This window comes from Pelophylax lessonae, assembly GCF_965119305.1.
Source record: "Pelophylax lessonae genome assembly, chromosome: 8".
In the NCBI taxonomy this organism is placed as follows: domain Eukaryota; kingdom Metazoa; phylum Chordata; class Amphibia; order Anura; family Ranidae; genus Pelophylax; species Pelophylax lessonae.
The window spans coordinates 266579337-266604000 of NC_138775.1; positions in this window are offsets into that span (position 1 = coordinate 266579337).

The window sequence follows — 24664 nt, forward strand, 5'->3', positions numbered from 1 at the left end:
TAGCATGCACTGCCCCCTTTGCAAGGCTGAGACCTGCCAGTGTCATGGAATGTTCTCAATCATTGTCTGGGAAGACCAGGTGATGTCAATCTCAAAGGTTTTAAATGCCCAGACTCATCTAACCTTGCCCCAACAATCAGCGCCATGGGATCTTCTAAGCAGTTGTCTAGAAAACTGAAAATAGTTGACGCTCACAAAGCTGGAGAAGGCTAGAAGAAGATAGCAAAGCGTTTTCAGATGTCAATATCCTCTGTTCGGAATGTAATTAAGAAATGGAAGTCATCAGGAACAGTGGAGGTTAAAGCAAGATCTGGAAGACCAATAAAAATATCAGACAGAACAGCTCGCAGGATTGTGAGAAAAACAATTCAAAACCCACGTTTGACTGCACAATCCCTCCAGAAAGATCTGGCAGACACTGGAGTTGTGGTACACTATTCCACTATAAAGAGATACTTGTACAAATATGGTCTTGATGGAAGAGTCATCAGAAGAAAACCTCTTCTACGTCCTCACCACAAAAATCAGCGTTTGAACTTTGCAAATTAACATATAGACAAGTCTGATGCATTTTGGAAACAAGTTCTGTGGACCGATGAAGTTAAAATTGAACTTTTTGGCCGGAATGAGCAAAGGTACGTTTGGAGAAGAAGGGGCACAGAATTTAATGAAAAGAACCTCTGTCCAGCTGTTAAGCATGGGGGTGGATCAATCATGCTTTGGGGTTGTATTGCAGCTAGTGGCACAGGGAACATCTCACGAGTAGAAGAAAAAATGGATTCAGCAAATTTTGGACAGTAACTTGATGCCATCTGTGAAAAAGCTGAAGTTAAAGAGAGAATGGCTTCTACAAATGGATAATGATCCTAGACACACCTCGAAATCCACGGGGGATTACATCAAGAGGCGTAAACTGAAGGTTTTGTCATGGCCTTCACAATCTCCTGACCTGAACATAATTGAAAATCTATGGATAGATCTTAAAAGAGCAGTGTGTGACAGACAGCCCAGAAATCTCAAAGAACTAGAAGACTTTTGTAAGGAAGAATTGGCAAAGATACCTCAAAGAAGAGTTGAAAGACTCTTGGCTGGCTACAAAAAGCGTTTACAAGCTGTGATACTTGCCAAAGGGGGCAGTAGAATATATTAACTCTGCAGGGTGTCCAAACTTTTGCAGACACCATTTTTTTGTTTTCTGTTATTTTGAAAGTGTAAATGATGGAAATAAAATCTAACTTTTGTTGACATATTATAAGCATGTCTAATCTGTAATTTGATGCCTTTTGGAGATTTTTCCATCTTTCCTTGGCTTCTTTATGCACATTAATACAAATTTTTACCTGGGGTGCCCAAACTTTCAATCCCTACTGTATAATGATCCTCCACACAGCCACCGTGTCACTCTGGACCCCCGACACTCGGGCAAACTCAACCTAACTCTCAATATGATATATCATGAAAGGAAAAAGGCCTCACCATAGTGTAAAACAGTATAAAATGCTTTAATAGGTAAAATAATCGCACTTACATCAATATAAAAGGCATGTGCATGTATTAATAAACAGTAAACCCGCGTGGACATTTTTTGGAAACATTTTTATAAGAGGGGATATCTTCTTGTTTGTTTGCTGCTTTTTTCACTTTTTTGGGGTTTTTGCACTATGCATGGTTCTCTACTTTAATCATAAATTTGTACGTCTGATTTTTAAATGATAGCATTGGACCAATTTTGTAAGTGCTTCCCCATACACAGCCATACATTTCTATGGAAAGGCAAAACCCGCTTGAAGCCAACAAAATCCCATCCACTAGGGGCCATAGTATTCTTTATACTTTATATGTTTTTAGTAATGTTGTGTCAATTTAAAAAATAAATAAATATGTTACTGCTTTTTTTCTGTAAAATGAATATAGTTCATACATGCACATGTATTAATCAACAGTAGACCGGCATTGACATTTTTTTGGAAACATTTTTATAAGAGGGGATATCATTTGCTGCTTTTTTTTTTACTTTTTTTGTTTTTGCACAATGTGCGGTTCTCTACTTTTATCATAAATTTGTATGTTTGATTTTTGAATTATAGCATTGGACCAATTTTGTAAGTGCTTCTCCATACACAGCCATATATTGGCGCTTTTCCACTGCATGGAACCGAACGGTTTGGCTCGCTTTTGTGCTTTTCCACTGCTGGTACCGCATGGTATGGTGTAGGAACTGTTCAGTACGGTACGGTACAGCTGCGCTTTTCCACTGCATGGAACCGAACGGTACGGCTCTCAAAAACAGTACCACCTCGATTGTGGTTCCAAGAGGTACCATACCGGTATCATATCCCACAATCCTTTGCATGCAGTCACTACTAGCCACTGATTGGTCAGAGAATCCCACCCACCCCATTGTTATCCCACCCACTTAACTTTAGTACTACTTTAGTGGAAAAGCAAACCATACCGTACCGTACCGAACCGTTCCAAAACCGTACCATGCGGTACCAGCAGTGGAAAAGCAAACCGGGCCAAGCAGGGCCGAGTAGAGCCGAGCCGGTACTTGCAGTGGAAAAGTGCCATATTTGTATGGGAAGGCAAAACCCCCTTGAAGCCAACAAAATCCTGTCCACTAGAGGCCATAGTATTCTGTATACTTTATACAATTTTAGTACTGTTGTGTCAATTTAAAAAAAAAAAATATTTGTTTTGCTGCTTTTTTTCTGTAAAATAAAAATAATTCATAAATAAAAAATGAGGCTAATAGGTACCCATTTTTAGACACATAAACAGGTCTAGGCTTGCCGCAAGTAGTTACTTTAGCCTTCAGAAGCTATTAAAATTCCATTGCACTTAAAAAAAGAATTTGGGCCTATTTTTGCTGCAAAATCAATTTAGCTGAAATGACTCCCTTGATCTCTACTTAGGATCCAGGTACCTTCTCTGCTACAACTAAGCAATGTCTAAGAATGTGGACATGAAGGAGAAGTAGCACCTTAATGAGTTTATCCTCCCCTCCTATAAGCATGTATATAGTGTTAAGCCAGCATTACTGTTCAAAGCTATAGCAAGTTAAATATTTGTTGTATAATATAAATAGTTTGGCCCTTTATAAACCCAATTATATTACACTTGTAATGTTGGATAAGGATAAGAATATTTTTATGTTAGTATATTTTATTTGTCTAGCAAAGTGTTCATCTCTCACACTTGACAATTCACTTTTCTCTTCAGCCCAAGAACTCAGGACCCTTATACACAGATCACTTGGGTATTGACCAGCATGTTCAACCTTCCCATTGTGTGCCCTGGTCAAGACTTTGTTCTTAAATGATATCTGTGGTATTGATTTTGCTAGGTAATTATATTCCTTCTTTTGTTACTGTTGGGCTTCTGTGGGTTCTGATCTCTGACCTTGACTTGTAGATGTATCTGTAGTGGCGTAACAACAGTGGTAGAAGAGAAAGCAACCCTTACTGAGCTCTCAGGGGCCAACTTTAACCTTGACCCAAGAATTGTTGTCTTGTGTCCTTCTCAAAGCATCATTGGAACTCATCATGCTGCCTTTGTTAGCTGGAGGCACTCTCAACTTTGGTAGGAATTGTTCATGGTATTATTATTAATGAGAAGGAGATCACAGTAGTTCACATTTTTCATGGGGGCTCAGATAACAATAGCTGTATGTCCATTTGTATTTTTGATGGGTCATTTTATATATATTAAAGTATAGGTTTATGTAAAACAATAGTACAATGGATGTGACTTACATTTAGGTGTCCCTTCCGTACCGCGCAGCTAGGGCTTTTTTTCAGCTAGAACTGAGTTCCACCACCTCTGTCTCAGGCCCTCTGCTCCCTGCTCACCACTATCACTTGTAAACACTGAAATCCAGCTTCTGTGTTTAAGAGTGACAGTGTGTCTCCCAAAGACTCCCACAGATCTCACTGAGTTCAGGATGTGGATAAGGGAGATGCAGGTGCCCAGGGTGGAGTGTGGATGCCAACAGCCCCACTGGATGATTTCCCTGCAAGTGAGAGAGGCGGGGCCACCTACGGAGTGCAGGGAGGTATCATAGCCAGCTGGGTTCCTCAGCTTAATCCAGCAACAAAAGTAAGACACATGGAAAATGGTGAAGCTTTTTTTGGGGGGGGGGGGGGGGGTTCATGCAGAGGTTAGAGCTGAAGAGGGGTGAAAGTGAGATGTGGATGGGGTGCAAATTTAGGGAGCTTTGGAAGAAGGCTGAACTTTGCACTCTGTGTGTAGTGGACCCCTGAACCATGCACTCTGTGTGGAGCACACCCCTGAACTCTGCAACCCCCCCCTAACTTTCCACTCTGTACTTAATGAACTCCTAGGGAGGGGGGAGGGTTAGGGGGTCTTGGTTAAGTTCCTGCAGCTATTTTTTTTTAAAAAAAAAAGCCCTGCCTGCAGACATAGTCTTTTGGTGGTATGGGGTTTACTTGGTACCAATGCTGGAACCTGTGACAGGCAATAATCAAGAGTGCCCACTATGCCTGTCCTTTCTGTCTCCCTCCTCCATTCAAAGATGCTGTACTATACTGTAGCTTCCATCATTTTAAATTGACCTATGAATGAAGGAGGTGGATCTTTCCTTGTAACGCAAGGCACCACAATGCACAGGTGCGTTGTCATGAAGCCGAAGTGTGAAGGGGCCTTTTCCTGTTTAAGTGGGCCATAACAGCTGATCCAGTAGAAGGGGCTTCTGGTCATGTGGCACTGTTATTAGCTGCACAGTGATGGTGTCATTGGAAGCCTCTATTACCGGCTTCTGGTCGACAGTAGTTGACTGTTAGCTGTTGGTGCTAAATCGGCACACCCAGATCAACATGACCAATCCTATATGTGACATGTGTTTTGCGAGCGATGTTCAACTCTATTTGTTTTTTTATTAAATATGACCCCTGCAGATTTATTCCATAATCTGCTAGTATTCACCACATACTAACAGTAAGCACTGTATTTTAGCACATTAAGACAGACTTACCTGTCACAATGTGCCCTCCAGCACCATGCCATCCCCACTCCTGCTGGTCCCAGTGTTTTGCTAAAAACTCCAGTTCGCCAAAATCTCCAACCATGTCAATTCCGGTGACACTACAGCAGCAAGAATGGGAGATTTGGACGAGTTGCTGTTTTCACAGAACACAGGCAGACTGTACACTACAGTACATGACGAGTTGACTGTTCTGAAAGAACAAAAAAAAAAAGCAGAAACAAAAAAGTTGTCGCCGCCCGGAGGTGGCCATGTTTTTGATTAGTAACGGGCGAATGAACAATGTCCCCTCTATATATTGTGTGCCGTAGTGTATTGACTGCCGGTGTTCTGTGAAAACAGCATCTCGTAGAAATCTTCAATAATTGCTGATGGAGAGTCACCGGAAGTGACATGGTTGTAGATTTTGGCAAGTTGGAGTTTTCTGCATGTAACTGGATGCTTCCATGTTAGCTCAGTATTCCTTCCAGGTTCCAGCTGTTGGGTCACTGGATTGGCCAGGCTTTAATAATGTCACTCCTATGGATGCGCATCGGAGTCACATCACCACGGCACAAAGCAGGTGCTGTAAATGTACAATCATAGCCAGTGAGGAGGGAGGTGGGTGAGGCCGAGCCACACTCTGTGTGTCTATGGACACATAGAGCCCGCTCAGGACCGAGCATTTACTAGTGCCCACATAGCAAGCAGCAGGGGACCCGAAAGGAGGAGGATCAGGGCTGCTCTGTGCAGAAGCACTACACAAGGCAGGTAAGTATAACATGTACGTTATTTAAAGAATAGTAATAAACCTTCACAATTCCTTTAATAAATACAGAGTTCAGCTTTAATTAACTGTTTACGTCTGTTCTAATAATGATTATTAGCACTGGCGAGAATTTTTCACTAACAGCAGAAGCAACAAGTTACAGCCGCCATCTCACAAAGGTTTACAGCTTTAGACACAGCCTATCCTCTTGATAAAAAACATCCTCTAAATGACCCGCTCGTCCCTTCCCATACTGTGAACATTAAAACGGTGCAGCTGGGTGTCCAACAAAGTTATAGATCCTGTAATTGGAAGCTATTTGCCGAACTCTAATGCAATAAAGTTTGACACCGACCAAAAAAAAAAAAAATCTTAATTTCTCTTGACTTCTGCCAGTTGACGTTAAATTTACGAGGCGTGAAATCGTCCAATTCTCAGTAACATGTTTTGCATGAAGACTCCAGCGAGGGGACAGCAGCGCGGTCTGTACTAACAGCCAGAGTTTGGGATTTGCACGTTTTATTTTGCTCTGTTGGGCAGCTTCTCTCCAATATGCAGAGCACCTGTTTAATGTGTCCTGGATTTATTGGGTTCTTGTCCATCTGTCCGGGAACAGCTGCCATTCTGGTTTATTTTGCTTTTTGCTTGGAATCAGCTGACATAAAAAAAAAACACTCCAGAAAAGAAAAATAAAGACATCGCCTGGTCACACGCAGCAACGTTTATTCAGTGTCATCAGAACTTTACATGCGGTAGATCTAAACCAAATCACTAAAATCTCATGTAGCACTAACCCCGCAGGGGTCGCTGGTAATAGCTGGCTCTTCCATAAAAGTACAGAGGCTGCCCACCACCACTGCCAATACCAGGCCATTCACACCGGCTCCATTAACACAGTCTATGGGATGTCTTTTTAGAATTTATTGCTTGCAGAAACTTTCACAGGAGAGGGGTTAGGGCATGGCATGCTCCAAAACTATTACCACATAGCAATTAGAAGACAGTCTTCTCCTTAGAGGGATTGTAAATTTCATGCATCAAGATAAAAAGCCTTCTGTGTGCAGTAGACCCCCCCTCAGCCCCCCTAACACTTACCTGAGCCCGTCTCTATCCAGCGATGTTGCAGGAGTGTCTCAGCTGCCCTGGACTCCTCTAGTTATTGGCTGAGACAGCAGCGCAGCACAGCGCGATTGGCTCCCACTGTTGTCAATCAAAGTCAGTCACCCATTTAGGGAAGAGAGGGGGTGGGCCCGGTTGCAGCTCCGTGTCTGAATGGACACAGGAAGCTGTGACTCGGCTTGGGTGCCCCCATAAGCAAGCTGATTGCTGTGGGGTCACTCAACAGGAGGGAGGGGCCAGGGGCACAGAAGAGGAGGATCTGGGCAAAACCAACTGCACAGAGCAGGTAAGTATAACATGTTTGGTATTTAAAAAAAAAAAAAAAAATGAAACTTTACAATCACTTTGTAAATGTGCAACAGTTGTAACCCCCAGCTGAAAACTATGAGATAACTTTCTAAACTGGCTGGGACCTCACAGCTTGGGACCATGAGACAAGTCTCTGAGCAGTAAGGCCTCACACTCACAGCTGAATACCTTGAGGCAAGTCTCTTTGGCATCGTGTTACCTTGTGCCTCTGCACAGCTACTGGTAGTCAGTGCGATCTCCAGAACACTGCACAGATACAGGGATAAATGTATGGTCTTAATTCAGAAGTCCCCAGGACTGCTGTCACCTTCCAGCTTCCCCTGGACACAATCCAGTGAGTAAGATAGTCCGTCTCCAGACCCGATCCTTTGTGGTGAGGTCCTGCAATCAGCTTCTAACAAGGTCCATCCAAGACCTCAGCCCTGACACCACTGAGGCCTCTAGAACAGCTACATAGTGCCTGCATCGCTTTTACGCATTTTACTCACACAGGTTGTGGGCGGGGCCAGTTGCAGAACTACCAGGGTTGCAGCAGTTCCACTTGTAACTGGGCCCTGGGGTTCTGCCAATGTGGGGGGCCCCCAGGACCCGGCATCTCACCCTGCATGTCCAGCTGTCAGTTCACTATGCACTGGAGGAGCGGGAGGGGGCGATTAGCTGCCCACAAGCCACAGGTTCTCCCTCCAGCTAGCAGTTCACTTTCCTCTATGCAGTGAAGAGGGGAGGGGCCTCCATAGTTACCAACTGTCCCGACATGGGGAGATCCCAACATCCTTCCTAGCAGTTGATCAGGCGGAGCTCGGGTACACTTGCTCTTACTCCTGCAGAACATTCCTGAGACGGAGCCTGCTGAGGCTTGCATTTTGATTGGGCTGGACTCGGGTGCGACGAGCCTCGAAGGTGATAGCGCCCAGTCCACCTTCTGGTGCAGGTGCGAGGCTCAAGCTGCATGGAGAAACCCTGTGAGTAACTGGAGCAGATGGTGGAGGATTCCAGGTTGGAAATGTGCAGCAGGTTGAGCTTCTCTTAAATCAACAAGCAGCAAAGTGTGACCATATGGAGACACTGAGGTTCCCTGGATTTTCAGTTAAGGGTGGAGGTGTGCGTGCATTATTGATGTATTGATGTATAATTAATATTAATTATACATTATATATTATATTAATTATATATTAATAATACAAGCATTTAAGTATATTTTTCCTAATCAATATACAGCCCTCACAGGACCCAGGTCTTTCCCAGCCTGTCTACAGGGAATCATAAACAGGAAGAGCTTCTAGTCCTCTGCTGCTGGTCACATGTTCAAAAAAAAACAACAACAAAATAAAGCAGCCTTTGGAATACAGAGTAAAATAAATAATTAATATCACTAAACTGTTTTAAATTGTCATACAAATACATATTTGAAATGAAACCTTTATTATTTTGTGTAAATAACATGGAGTGGGTACATTTCTGCCAGTCAAAGGCTGTGTTACGTCCCTCCAGTCTGTGTCTTAGAATAAGAGGGAGGAGAAGCCTTCATCAATCAAGATGTAATATCCCACCCCATTGTGTTTAGCTGGTTAGTGGGCATGAAGGAGGAGGGAGGAAGGGAGTGGGCTGGCATTTACCACTGTGTATACGCCCATATGTGTGACTCTATAGTCACAGGGCTGCTCAGATGTGATAGGGAGGAAATGCTCACCATAGAAACTCACTGAAAACTGAGCATGTGCAGAGTTGCCCCAACAGCTGCAAAATCCCTAGCTGATTTGGGGACATGGACAAAAGGGGGAAAAAGAGAGCAGCAGGATCAATCAGGTTTTTTGCAGAATACAGAAAACGAATCACATAGTGACTGAGTGAGTATGAACAGCATACATAATACACATAATACACCATTTATTGAGAATTTTTTATAATGTGGGTTTAGTGATACTTTAAATATGCTTGGAGTTCAAGTTCAAATGTAAATATTTGTATTGTAACCCATGGAATAACAGACCCTCAATCCCCAGCCACACCCCTCTACTTTGCATCTAGCTTCAGTGATGTCACTAGTAACTGCTGAATCCATAAGCTACATCCTCATTCATTTTCTCCTTTTCAGCTGAAAAATGGCAGCCTCCGCAAGGTAATTGTGACAGGTGCCCTTTAAGGATCAGAGGTCTTGCCCCAATGCGCTGGATGTGGGGTGACGGAAGGTGAGGGTTGTAGAAAAGTCTTTGGAAAAGCAATAATGGAGAACATTATTGCAGAATAATGCCAATCGAGGCCACTATCCTGCCTGCTTTATTGCCTTCCATCTAATATAGTTGAACATAAAAAGCATTGTCTCTTTGTATCCATCATGTTTATTTTGTTATACTGTTTTATGGAGGAGAAGAACTGAGAAGATTGTCTCTCCTGTAAATCCTGCTGATTACTTATAACTGCCAGTTAGGACTATCACTCATCGGGGGAACTTGCATAAACCCTGCTCTGCATCGAACGCCAGACAAGATGGCAGTGGGGTACAAATGGTGGTTGCTTTATAGGGAAATTCTAATTTTTTGAAAGCTTGTTTACAGTAGACACACATGCAAATGGAAATTGTGAAAAGTAAATATCCTCATAAATGTGTGTAAAAAATAAACTCCTTTCCAAATGACCATCTTCCCTCCTAATGGAGAAGGGTTAGAACCTCAAACCAAAGTTTATTTCTGCCTGGGTCTCTATTGCCTGATGTGTGTGTGTGATAGCACTGGACAGATAGAAGTGAATGTTGGTTCTAATGAATCTATCAGTAAAGTAATTTTCCTTCAGAGTCAGATTTGTGGTCAAAATATACAGTACTATAGGTGGACCCTGTTCTGGTCCTACGCTGCTACCTCTCTCATGGTGCAAATGATGCATTCGTCAGATGGTAAATTGTTGAATGTGCACTGGGGAGGGCCCAGTACAAAAAATCATCCATCTAGAAAGGCTTTTCGAAACATTTAATGGTTAAAAGCAGAGGGGGAGGGGTACGTCTCTATGTCAAGAATAATGTAAGGGTTATAGAGAGGAGTGATATTACGGAAGGGATGAGTATGGAGTTAGAATCCGTATGGGTAGAACTCCAGAGGGAAGAAGAAAAGAGAAAAGTAATTGTGGGGGTTTGCTATAGGCCACCCAACCAAAGGGAGGAGGTAGAGCTGGAATTTATATCACTGTTGGGAAAAATGGCAAAACTGGGATCAGTCATCATATTGTGGGACTTCAATTATCCCGACATTGACTGGGAAGAGGGGACTACACACTCACAGAAGGCCCGTCTATTCATGGAAACCTTACAGGACAACTACATGTCTCAGTTGGTGGATTCTCCTACTAGAGAAAATGCAGTCCTGGATCTATTGATCACTAATGACCCAGACCTAATCTCGGAGGTAGGAGTCCGGGACAACCTTGGTTCTAGCGATCACAGGATGATCACATTTAGCGTAAATAACAATATAATAAGGCAAGTGGGGAACTTAAGAACCCTAAACTTCAGAAGGGCAAACTTTCCCAAATTGTACTCATTGATGGAAAGGGTAAACTGGGACCAAACCCTGGGAACATTGACCACGGAGGAAAGATGGGATTGCTTTAGGAACATATTAAACAAATGCATCTCACAGTGCATTCCTATGGGAAATAAATTTAGAAGAGACAAAGCCAAACCTGGCTGGCTAAACCGTAATGTTAAAAAACGTATTAAGGGAAAAAAATGGCCTTCAAGAAATATAAATCAGAGAGCACAGTATCAGCTTTCAAGCAATACAAGGAGGCAAATAAGAAAAGTAAATATGAAATATATATGGCTAAAATCATCTTTGAGAGACAACTAGCGGAGAATAGTAAAAAGAACCCAAAGAAATTCTTTAAATATATCAATAGCAAAAAAACTAGGACAGAGCATATTGCACACATAATTAACGATGATGGGAGGATGGTTACAGTAGGACACTGAATAGGCAACCGTGCTGAATGCCTTTTTCTCGTCCGTCTTTACTCAGGAAAAGGAGGGGTACACTGACCACGACTATATGGTTAGTAGTAATACACAGGACTTGCCACTATGGCTAACAGAGGGTGAAATTAGGGAAAGGCTGGATAAAATTAACACAAATAAATCACAAGGCCCGGATGGCATACATCTGAGAGTACTCAAAGAACTTAGTAAGACTATATCTAGATCACTGTTCCTGATCTTTGCTGACAGTATCATGACAGGAAATGTACCAGGGGATTGGAGGAAAGCTAACGTGATACCGATATTCAAAAAAGGGCAGAGGCATGTCCCGGGAAATTATAGGCCTGTCAGTCTGACATCGATAGTATGTAAACTTCTGGAGGGGATGATAAGGGACTATATTGTAGAGTTTGCTAAAGACAACAACATCATTAGCAGTAACCAGCGCGGGTTTACAAATGGGCATTCTTGCCAACCAATCTCTTAACATTCTACGAGGAGCTGTGAGCTAGATAGGGGGGAGGCCAGTGGATGTGGTGTACCTGGATTTCGCTAAGGCGTTTGATACAGTTCCCCACAAGTGCTTAATTTAAAAAATAAGGTCTGCAGGCATTGACCGCAAGGTCTGCTCTTGGATACGGAACTGGCTAAAAGGGCGTGTCCAAAGGGTGGTAATAAATAGCGCATACTCAGACTGGTCTGAGGTGGTAAGTGGGGTCCCCCAAGGCTCAGTCCTGGGACCAACCTTGTTCAATTCATTCATAAACAGCATTGAGGACAGGATCACTAGCTCTATATCAGTTTTTGCAGATGACACAAAATTGGGCAGGGCAATAACTGCACAGCATGAAGCAGATATCCTACAGAATGACCTGGACAAAATAACGGAGTGGGCAACGACATGGCAAATGAGGTTTAATGTGGAGAAGTGTAAGGTTTTGCACTTGGGGACTAAAAACATAAAAGCACAATACACTTTGGGGGGGAACCTTTGGGGGAATCAAAAATGGAGAAAGATCTGGGTGTCCTGGTAGAGGATAGACTAAGCAATAGCATGCAATGTTAAGCGGCAGCTGCCAAAGCCGGCAGAATATTAGCGTGCATAAAGAAAGGGATGTGTTCCAGAGATAAAACTATAATCCTTCCGCTTTATAAAACTCTGGTCCGACCACATCTGGAGTATTCTGTCCAGTTCTGGTCGCCAGTCCTCAGGAGGGATGTGTTGGAGCTGGAGAAAGTCCAGAGAAGGGCAACTAAACTAATTAGGGGATTGGAGGACCTTAATTATGAAGAGCGTCTGCAAACGCTTGATTTATTCTCCCTGGAGAAGAGACACCTGAGAGGGGACATGATAGCAATTTATAAATATCTCAATGGTGATCTCAGCATAGAAAAAAAGCTATTCAGTGAGAAGGATTGCATGAGGACTAGAGGGCATACAATGCGATTAGAGGAGAAGCGTTTTAACCTCAGGCAACGTGGGGGGTTCTTTACTGTTAGGGCTACAAGATTGTGAAATTCTCTACCACAAGAGGTGGTTTCTGCGGGAAGTATGGTGGCTTTCAAAAGACTCTTAGATGTACATCTCAAGAATCAGAACATTCAGGGGTATGTGAGATGATTACGGCCACATACACCTACACAGGTTGAACTAGATGGACTATTGTCTTTATTCAACCTCACCTACTATGTAACTATGTAACTATGTCTCCAAACTGCCGCTCAGGATCAGCCCTTTGCTTGCTTTTATCTGGCCCTTGGGGCACTATTTTCATCCACTAATACCCACAATGGAGCATAATTACCCCCTCCCCCCACACCAATGAAGGGGCAGAATTCCTCTCAATGACAACAAAGATGGGGCACAATTCCTCCCAATGCTGCCAACAATGGGACACAATTCCTCCCAATGCCACTAAAAATGGGGCACAAATCCTCCCATTCCCACCAACAATGAGGCACAATTCCTCCTAATGCCACCAACAATGGGACACAATTCCTCCCAATGCCACCAAAAATGCGGCACAATTCCTCCCAATGCCACCAACAATGAGGCACAATTCTTCCTAATGCCACCAACAATGGGACACAATTCCTCCCAATGCCACCAACAATGGGACACAATTCCTCCCAATGACAACGATGGGGCATTGCTTATTCCCTCTGACGTCAGGACCTTTTTTTTCTCCCAATGTCCGCAGTCTGCCCCCCCCCCCCCTTAAGTCTGAAGGACAGGAAACTGGCCCTTTGTTCAGAAAGCTTGGAGACCCCTGGTTAAGAGCGTCAAATACAGCAATGTGTTTCAGGCGAAAAAAACACCCCCCTCTTCGTCAGGGTTTCAACGGTCAATGCTATTACAATCACGACAGAATGCACTAAGGTGTCCCTGTTGTGGAGAATCGTCATCTTCTATTTTGGTGGCTTTACATGAAGCAAGAAGGAATCTTCCCAAATATCCTCAAAATTCCACATTTGTTGGGGCCTACTCTGTCGGTTTGCCCATTGAGAGAAATTGTGAAAATCTAGATTGTGATCACCCAAAGGTTTGCAGAAAAGTCTTACTTCCTACTTCCTAAGTGTAGCTGACCATGTCAGTCTCCCTTGCATCTGCACCATCCCTGCTACCCAGATTAGAAGCCCCGTAGCAGCTAGCTAGTTGCCCTGCAATTTTCACTCAACTGGTGTGGTTTTCCTTTCAGCCTAATAACTTACAGCCTGCCTGGCTCCCTTCACGTGTCTCCTCTGCACCTCTCCCGACATGGGGCCTCCTAACCCAGTGGAAAGCTCCTCCCCCTTCACTCTACTGGCCCACTCTCATCAGCTGACAGATTCAGCCTCCCAACATGGCATCTGTCTCTCTGTAGCTGAGAACTCAGGTGAGAGGTCCGCTGTGATGATATGATAATCAAAACTAAAAGCAGAGCCCCCCCCCCCAAGTCATATGTCACCAAGTGATACCCATTTTTGGACAATGCCTCATATATCAGCTTCAACCCTTCTAAATATTTTCAAATGTTGGCAAACATGCACTGTGCTGCCCTTTCTTTAGTTTCGAACTATAGGCTGGGGGCAGGAATGTAATCCAGCTTTTTTAGTTAGGAATAACAAACATGTTATACTTACCTGCTCTGTGCAGTTGGTTTTGCATAGAGCAGCCCGAACCTTCTCTTCTCGGGTCCCCTTCTAAGACATCTGGCCCCTCCCTCCTGTTGAGTGTCCCTAGAGCAAGCAGCTTGCTATGGGGGCACCCAAGCCAAGTCACAGCTCTCTGTGTCAATTCAGACACAGAGCCGTGGCCCGCCCCGCCCCCTTTCTCTCCTCATTGGCTGATTGACTTTGAAGTGGGAGCCAATGGTGCTGTGCTGTTGTCTCAGCCAATGAGGAGGGGAGTCTGGGGCAGCCGAGACACTCCTGCAACATTGCTGGATTAAGATGGACCTCAGGTAAGTATTAGGGGGCTAAGGGGGGCTGCTGCACACAAAATGCTTTTTATCCTAATGCATAGAATGCAATAAGATAAAAAAACCTTTTGACTTTACAACCACTTTAACTGCAGCAGAGGAAAGTCAGGTCACCAGGCTGGTTCCGCTTTCAAGTAGGGTTGTGCAAATCTCAGGACTGGATTAACAGAAATGCAAATCTATTGGCACCTCTGATCCTTTATGTAAGCTGTAAGTTTTGTGTGACCCAACAAAACCAAATTCCAGGACATTCCCACACATATTGGTGGGCACAATGGCAACACCCTTGCCACACAATTCTTTGTTGTGTAATTTCCCTTCTCTTGTTTTTTTTTTTTTCTTCTTTCCCTCTCTCTGAGGTCATGATAAGGAATATTGTGCACCCTGTATGCAGTTTCAAGCTTAAAGTGGACCTTTCCCCCCTTTTACTACATTTCACTTGTCCTAAATAGGAGCAACTATGTCAATTTCATTTTGGGCTGGGCTGTAGTCAATTTGGACTGATTGTGCAGATTTTAACCTGGTTTGGCCCTAAGCTTGAGTTAGTCTGTGATTTCTCACCATCATCAGTAGATGTCACTGGTATCACTGGTCAAAGAATTACATTTCACAAACAAAACTAAGTTACTAATATTTATTTTTCCTCCAGCCAATCCAGTAGGAAGTTTATGCCACTGGTGCATGCTGGTGAGGATATAAAGATTCGCTCACTCATTTCCCCTGGTCTAGAGAGGTACTGCGGGATGGAGCTATTCTGTTTGGCCTAATAGCCTGATCTGGGGCCTAACGTGTACTGAAGTGGTCCTGAAGCTGTAATGCCTGGTCTAGAGAAAGCTGTGCCAAGGAGGAGAACCAGGGGAGGCCCCTTGCTTGAGAGAGCCTGGAAGAAGGCTGGTCTCTCAGAAGGGACTGGTGACTCACTTGGAAGACACCCTTTGATTACGGGCTTACAGTGTTTCCGAGTCGGCTTAAAGGTTCTGACACTGAAGCTGGACAATGATCTGGGTCTGTAGAGCCTGTAGGTGATCTGCTATGGTATCTGGGACCCCCAACCCTCACCTCCTTAAAGTGTAACTAAACCAAGGACAATGCATTCACTACATCTGGTCTCCCACAGTACACAGAACATGGAAATGCAGTTAATTTAATAAATATAGGCCGTTAAATACCTTTTTCCATCAGCAGTATATAGTCTTGTGACTTCCCATCAGTGTCTGGTTAAAGCATGTAGGAGTTTTCATTCTACTCTGATTGTCCTATGAGGCTGCAGGACCCCTGACTTTCTGTCTGGACAGTGCTGATCACATGTATATTAAAAAAGAATAGCGCGCAAATGCAAAAGAAATAACTACCAAATCTGAAGAGAGTCCATAAATAAAAATGGGGGTTTGGTCCCACCATATGGCCATATCGTGCTCAAGCCCACTACTGCGTCAAAGTACCCCATTATCAGTGGGTCCTACACTATCCATGAAAAAGAGATGAATCCAGCCCTTCTAACCCTTGGAGATAACACTCCTTGCTGGGAAAATGTGCAATCAAGTAGATATAGGAGGAGTCCCCTGCAGTGCATTAGCACACCTTCCCAGCAAGGAGTGTTGTCTCCAAGGGTAAGAGAGGCTGGATTCACCCCTTTTTTATGGATAGTGTAGGACCCACTGATAATGGGGTACTTTGACCTAGTGGTGGGCTTGAGCACGATATGGCCATATGGTGGGACTAAACCCCCATTTTTATTTATGGATTGTCTCCATATTTGATAGCCATTTCTTTTGCATGGTTGCGCTATTCTTTTTTAATATACATGTTGCTTGGTCCATAGCTGCACCGGCTTTAGATATACATGTTCAGGGTTTGCTCCCCCAATTTTTTGCTTGTTTATAGTGCTGATCACATGCACCCTCCCCCCCACCCTCCAAAAAGAAGAAAAAAAAAAAACTCACTATTAATACACACCAACTTAGCATGTGCAGAGTGACCCAAGGTACTGCCAGGAGATGGATTGGGGAGTGTGGAAGGAGGGGAGGATCAGAGAAGACAGGATCAACCAGCAATGTTTAAACAATGCGGAGAATTAACCCATTAGGTTCCACAGTGAGCATAACAAGCATGCTTTACTGCATATACACACTGATTTCACTGTTGTGGGTTAACATTTCATTCTGCACTCATGTGACCCGTTTTCAGCAGGCAGCGAGCTGAAGTCCGCTTGGGCAAAATCGCGACAATGAAGTCGGGATCGGCCCACATGCCTGGACTGTCGCCTGGCTCAGCCTTTCAGCAAGCCGCTGAGAGCCTGTGCCGGCCATTCCCGCTCGTGCCCCCTTCCCAGCCCAGCACTCCAGTGAGTGCACGGGGTGGGGAGGGGGTGGAGCAGAGAGCTGCTGACTGACAGCTCTGAGAACTGAGCGATCGGCCATGTTAGATCGCTCGGTTCCCGGTCTTAGAGGTGCCGAGGCGCAGATGCAGGTAAGTATGAATATTAGATGTAAAAAAAAAAAGGTTCTCTTTTAATGGTTACCCTGCAGGGAATAGTGACATAGCCCTAGCTGCACAGATGCTCCCTGGGAGGGTGACGTCACTCCATTTTCCAAGCTCTGACTCACTGTTAACTTTTTCCTGTGAAGACCAGAAGTTCAGGGAAGCAGCACTGAGAAAGTAAAAGCCAGGCACATTGAAAGTTGTAAACTACAAGGGTAAGAATTTAAACACATAGTTTACTGGCAAATGTTTTAAAAACGCTGATGGTTTATTACTTCTTTAATTTTAATCTTGGACTTGAGTTCACCTTTAATCAGTCAGGAATTGAAAAGAAGATTGCTGAAAACTCCACTTTCACCTTGTGTCATATAAATAATTTTTACAGGTTTATATTGTCCAATCTTCATTAATACTGGTTGCGTAAGATGCTGCGTTCTGTGTAGATGAAAAGCGCCAGTGGTGGTGACCTCCTAACCTCAGGATTAAGTCTTCTTATTGTGTTCTATGCACAAGGAGTTCCCAACGGTAAGCCTATAAAGAGTCAAAAGCTTGTACACAGTGTAATATTGCCAAACCCACTTATTACAATACATATTTCTGCAGCCACTGAGTCATCGGCAGTAATATTCCTGCAATATAGTAGATAGGAACCGAGCGAGTATCCTAAGTTCATACCAATAATTTCAGCTTTGTCATTTATTTGTATTTGGGGCATATTAAGCAGGCAAGTAAATTGTAATAGTAGCTTATTTTAGGCTCAGCAGGCATTGCATTAGTTATTTGTAGTCTCGCAAAGGAGCAATGAGGTTTATAAGCGCGGGGAGATTTCAGGGCATCGTAAAAAAGGAGAAGCAGCATGCGTTTCTTATTGGGGAGCCATGAAAAACAGCACTGCGCCCACAAAGAGATGTGTCAGATCAGCTCTGCTCTGCATCCGACAGCAACTCTGGTACAGAACAAAACATTACTTTTCAAGAGAATAAACTAAACCGCAGGCTCACTTAAAAAACAAATAATACATATTGCAAGTGTAGCGCACCCCCTAAGGAGCCGCAAGTAACTGGGATCCGCCAACCTGCACAGCCAGGCACACCGAACTTCCACAGGCACTCAGAGTCAGAGAACAGTCCGTGACTGTTTTTTTTTTTGTTTTATTGAGGGATATAAACTTGGATAGGGATGGGAGGTGATGGGATGTCCATTTGGCTTCAAACAAACTTCAGGGAAAACTCTTCCTATATACAGTCCTATATACAATCTCTATGTACACTCCACTTCTTTCTCCCACACTCGCTTGCAGAAACCCTGCTGTGTCACCTTGTTGCAATTTGGTAGCAAAGGCCTTTTACAGGCAGGGATTCACGGCCCCTATAATCGAAGAACAGGATGGGGTGACACAGATCAAATTTTCCTAGCACTTTCTCTCTGTGGTCACTGATCCCAGCACCACCTCTTCAGGCACTGCCAATCTGCCTAGCTGAAACTGCTCCTTTCACTAGTCCTAAAGGCCAACTTTTTCCCACAGTCCTCCAGACTGATATTCTCTCCACTGTCCCCCACCAGCTCCAGCGCTCACTGCCCCCCACCAGCTCCAGTCCGCACTGCCCCCCACCAGCTCCAGCCCGCACTGCCCCGGTCGCCGGCTCACTCACCCTTGGCAGGCGGCAGCTTCCCCCTTAGTCTCCTCCTCCTCCACTCCTTGGCCAATAGCATGGCTTTTCCTTTCGGCCAAACGGGAAACGGGTCTCAGGACCCGCTTCCTGATTGACCAGGAGGAGAATCAGTGTGGAAATAGCAAATATTAATTCGCTATTGTCACACAACTGGGTGGGCTCGGGGGGCAGTGCCCTCTGGCTCTAATCACGTGCTTAAAAAAAAAAACCCCATTGGAATCCATGCGTCCGGCGTCCTGCATGTAGATGAGGGGGCTGGACACATGGATAGGGGGCCTGCTCCCCCAATGCACCAGCTGCCCTTGCTCCACAGTCCTTGAGACTGACAATCTCTCCATGGACCTTCAGACTGACACTCACCAGCCCACCAGGCTGACTCTTATTAGATCTCCTGGATGTGCTGACCTGCTCTTGCTGCCCACTCATTTGCTCCCTTGCCTCCAGGAAGGGTTTCCTCCATGTGTTGTAGGGGGAATCTTCAAGCACCCAAGCACCAGGTCCGAGGCCACCCCCCCCCCAGACCATGGGGCCCAGTCTTCTCATTAATCCATCTCCATCTTCCACCTGCCTGCCCCTGCTGGCATAACTAATGTCTTTTAAAGAGGTGAGCTGCCCTTCTGCCAGCGCTTTTTTCTGGGGATTGGCCAGGATCCTCAGAAATATGCCAGACAGCCCCTCCTGGCTTCCACCCACTACATCTAGAACCTTCTTCAAGGCTCCAGAAAACAGGTGGGAGCACTAGAAGAGCTGTCTGAATGAGTCATCCAGCCTCCCTGAGTCACTAAACCCTTGCCCATATTCAACCTAGGTCTAGCTCTCAGCCAAGCCAATTCGCCTACTCTAACAACCTACCTATTTACATTAGCACACTAGCTAAAGGGTGCCACACAAGAGATTAGCATAAGACAGGAATCAAGTATAGCAAAAACGTGACACAACATGAATGTCGTTTTAAGGCTCCTTGCCCAGTTTCGTAGCCCATTTTCTGCAAAGAGTAAGAGAGAAGATGAATAGAGGTAGCTGGCCCCAGCAAAACATAAAAGTCTATTTAAAAATCTACCCAGTAACAGATGACGCTTAGAATTCCTCCTATCGCATTATTTACCCTTACTTCCCTTCTAAACCACACCAGATACATCTGCCCAGCAACTGATGACGTTCTATGGGAATATTCCTATTGGCGGTCATAGAGTTTACAATTGCAGTTGCCCGGTAACCAGTTAATATATTAAAAGGCGGACCTGACGTGACGTACGCTGCTCCTGATGACGTCATTGATGACGAAACGCGTAGAGCGTGGTCACGTCAGTTCCGCTTACTGTTGAATGACACGCAGATCCGGCCGGTGGAGCGCACCGCGTCCCGGAAGTTACCGCTACACGAGGGTGCTGCGGCCCCTAGGACATACACGCACTGTTTTCTTTTACCAAATGTGAGTACATGTATGTATCTGTTTATTTAATAAAGTGGAAAATTGTTACAATACTTCACTATTGGAGCCTTTTTTCTTCCTTTCATCTGGATACCTTCCCTATCTATCGGAGTACTTATGAGGATAGACTACACATTAATAACTATGGTGGAGAGTATATGAAAGGAATTCTGGATGAAGTGGATATCTAGCTAGCTGTCGGAGGGATCCCTAAGAGTTACCCCAAACGCTGTTTACCCCTGTAGGGGTACTACCCTCTGGTGAGTGCGGGATCAATAGGGGGGGAGCACCTATTCCCATATTGAGCACCCCCACCGTCACAGAGTGTCTGGGATCCACTTTTCCTGATACCCCCTCTTTTTCTGGATTTACTCACACCTGGTTGTGGAATTGGGATAAAAACTTTATAATATTGCCACGGATATCTAATGAAATTCCTATTGGACACTGCCTATTATATATGATATTTATGTGATGTTTACAGATTCTGAGTTATTTATTCACTGTCAGCACTTTATATGCACTTTAAAAGAGCACTACCTTTAATCTAAATGCTAGCAGTTTTTTAGGGATTTCAATATTATCACAATTGATTGATTTTTTAACACTGGTTTATTAATTTATTTTTCTAGATTTGATTATTTATTGTCATATTGGATTGTCACACGCATATTTTATCAACATTTATTTTATGATCACCAACACTGAATATTAATTTATTTATATATTTATTCACTATAGATCACATTCACTTAGTGATTACTACCAATTTCTGATTTAATTGATACACCTTTGTATTTATTATCTTATACCTCTAATTTATATTTAATATATAGTGACCCACCCACTGATCTATATAGACATTCATATCCCTCACCCACTCTACCAACTATATTTTCTGACAGCGCCATTTACCTCCACACCCACTCAGATTTGTCAGATATAGCTTTGCTATATTTTGAGGTAGGCTGCAGTCAACTATCTTGCACACATATACCCATAAGCGCGGAAATCTCTCACTAACAATCCCCATAATTTGCCTAATATGTTTATTACATATGATCAATGAGCTCTGTCTAGTGGCCATAATGTAGTATTTTTTCTGAAATATCTCAATCAGGAATATAGCACATTTGGGCCACTAGTTGGAGCTAATGATCATAGAAAATGAACATATTATTCACATAACAAGGATTATTTGTGATTACTGTGAAAATGCCTGAGACATTCACAAAGCAGATTTTTTAGAAATAAGCCTCAGACTTTTGCCTCCCAGGAAGTCTAGACGAAAGACCCCGAACACATGTGCTCCTGGCATTTAAGCAGTATGTCAGCATGCACTGAGGCACTTTCCTCTGCCAAATCACGAGGGCTGTACTAAACGCCTGTGCACTTATTTGTCAGTTTTCCTCCCACTGTCCAATATGCCTCCCTATTGGACCAGTGTGAAACACTCTGCAGACAGACTGAGTTGCACCTGAGCACACTGAGCAGACCTCACTAACAGATCCTGCTCTCTGGTAGGCAGAGAACAATATAGATTTACCTGCAACCCCTTGGTAAGCCGAAAGGATTCAAAACTATACTCTCTCTCTAGCACCTACCTAGGAGGGTGCTACACAAGTGACAATGCCAACATGCAATATTAAATGCCGTGATCTTCGGCACTCAGATGCCACTGCATTAAAATCAGGCATGACTGTGTGATGGACATCACTGCATGGGCCCAGGAGGGCTTCCAAAAATCACGGTCTGTGAACATCATTCACCGTGCCATTAAAAAATGCAAGGTAAAGCTCTATCATGCAAAGAAGAAGCCATGTCTGAATGTGGATCAGAAAGAAACTCTGCCATCTTCTCTGGGCAAAAGCTCATTTAAAATGGTCTGTAGCAAAGTGAAAAACTGTTCTGTTGTCAGATGAATCAAAATTTGACATTCTTTTTGGCAACCATGGGCGCCGTGTCCTCCAGACTAAAACCTTCCGGCTTGTTATTAGAGCTCAGTTCAGAAGCCTGCATCTCTCATGGTATGATGGTGCATTAGTACATATCGAATGGGCAGCTTGCACATCTGGAAATGCACTATCAATGCTGAAAGATACTGTATATCCTTTCTTTAGAGCAGCATTTGCTCCCATTCAGATCACGTCTTTTTCAGGAAAGGCTTTTTCAGCAATACAATGCTAAACTTGCATCTATAATAACAGCATGGATTTATGGTAGAAGAGTCCAGGTACTTAGCTGGTCCGCCTGCAGTCCAGACCTTTCACCGTTTGAAAATATTTGGTGCATCTTGAAACGCAAAACACGACAAAAAAGAGCCAGGACTGTTGAGAAGTTAGAATCCTATATCAAGCAAGAATGGGACAATATTCCTCTCCCAACCACCCTGCCGTAGTAAAAAGGTGGCGGGTGGTCAGGAAGTGGTTAAAATGGTACATTGTCTCAGTTTAAACATTTGATATGTTTTCTATTTTCTATTGTGAATAGAATATGGATTTATGAGATTTGCAAATCATTACATCCTGTTTTTGTGCAGATTTTACACAGCGTCCCAACAATTTGGGAATTGGGGTTGTAAATATAACAGCCCTGTTGTCTCCCCACAATCAGGGTGGGGACAATCCATCCATGTCATTTAAAATGTTATTTATAGCTCTACTTCCTGCCTTCCTGCTCTATTCATAGAAGCTATACTATTGGTCCTCACATTGAAAAGCATTCTGTGATTGGAGGAAAAGGACTTTTTATTTATCCACTCATCCTCCATTTATAGACTGCTTTTCATTACCGGAATCATAGAACGGCTTCATGAATAGAGTAAGGGGGGTGGATGGGGCGGCCATAGTTGGCATAGCCACTCATACTAGCCTCTGCAGCACTGGAGGATCGCAGCTGCAGGGGGTATCTGGGGTAGAGGACTTCAGATGTCAACCAAACACAGCAGCTACCAGCACCCGAGATACTAATTATTTATGGAAAGTACTGTCCCTAGTGCTGTTTTTTTTTTTATAAAAAAAAAAAAAAGTCAATAGATTTCAGCTTTCCCGCTTACTGACCATATCCATAATATGAACTGCAGCAAGGCAGCTCTACTGCGCCAGGTACATGACCTGGCACTTCCGGGTAGAGGGTGTGCTCGCTGCTGGTGACCCAGCTGTGCTGTGGTTATAAACAGCAGATGCCGATCAGTGGGGTGCCGGCCAATGGGTGACCGCCGGCACCCGCCTATCGTTTGGAAGACACACAGGACAGAGCTCTGTCTATGTAAAGAAGGCAGAGCTCTGTCCTGTCAATGGGGAAGTAATGGATCTTCTTTCTCTGCAAAGCAAAGAATAAAACCCATCACTTCCCTTATTAAAGGGTAACTCCACTTTCGTGGGGATAAATATAGCAAATAAAGAAAAAATAATATAAAGTACACAATTGCAACACAAGCCATATTGTTATTGAATGTTATTAAAAATGACCTTTCCTTTTCAATCTGCAGCTGCTGTAATTTTCTGAAAATGCAATGCAATATGGAACCATTGTTAACTTGTACCTGAAAACATTGTTAGGCACACATTTAACCCATTGATTCCCTAGAGCAGGCATGTAAAACCTGCGACCCGGGGGCCACGTGCGGCCCAGAATCGCAGGCAGTGTGGCCCACTACCCCCTGACAATCTTTTTTTTTTTTTTTGCTGGGGAGGAAGGAAGTCGGGTTGGGGGCACGGCCGTAGTGGCTTCCAACTAACGGTAGGCAGAGGCTGCCTCGGAGGGGAGGGGGGGGGGCGAGCATGTGCAGTGTTTCTGACTCCTACCACCGTGACCACTGGTTAGAGTTTTCCTTTACTATCTATCAGAATAAGTAAGCCTCTGTATACTGATTCCATTTAATTTGATCATCCTCTAGTTGTGTTAAATTAGTGCAGGGGGCGTGGCGGCGCGGGAAGGGCGTGGCAGGGTTGTATTATTTATATACCTTAACTATAGTATATATTTTATATGCGGCCCGAGAAAATTTCTCTACACTCAATGTGGCCCAGAGAAGCCAAAAGGTTGGACACCCATGCCCTAGATGTTTAATCCCTGTCATTAGTACAGTGACAGTGCAAATGTTTAGCACTAAACACTGTATTAGTGTCACTGGTTTCAAAAAAAGTGTCAGTAAGTGTCCAATTGTCTGCTGCAACATCGCAGTCCTGCTATAAGTTACTGATCGCTGCCATTACTAGTAATAAATACATCAAAGTTCCGGTATATATCACAGTTTGTAGATTCTATAACTTTTTCACAAACCAATCAATATACACTTATTTTTTTATTTTGTTTTAACAAAAATATATAGCAGAATACATATTGGCCTAAATTTATGAAGAAATTCGATTTTTTAAATTTTTTTATTGGGAAGGTTTTATAGCAGAAAGTAAAAAATATTGTTTTCCTTTCAAAATTGTTGGCTTTTTTTGGTTTATAGCGCAAAACATAAA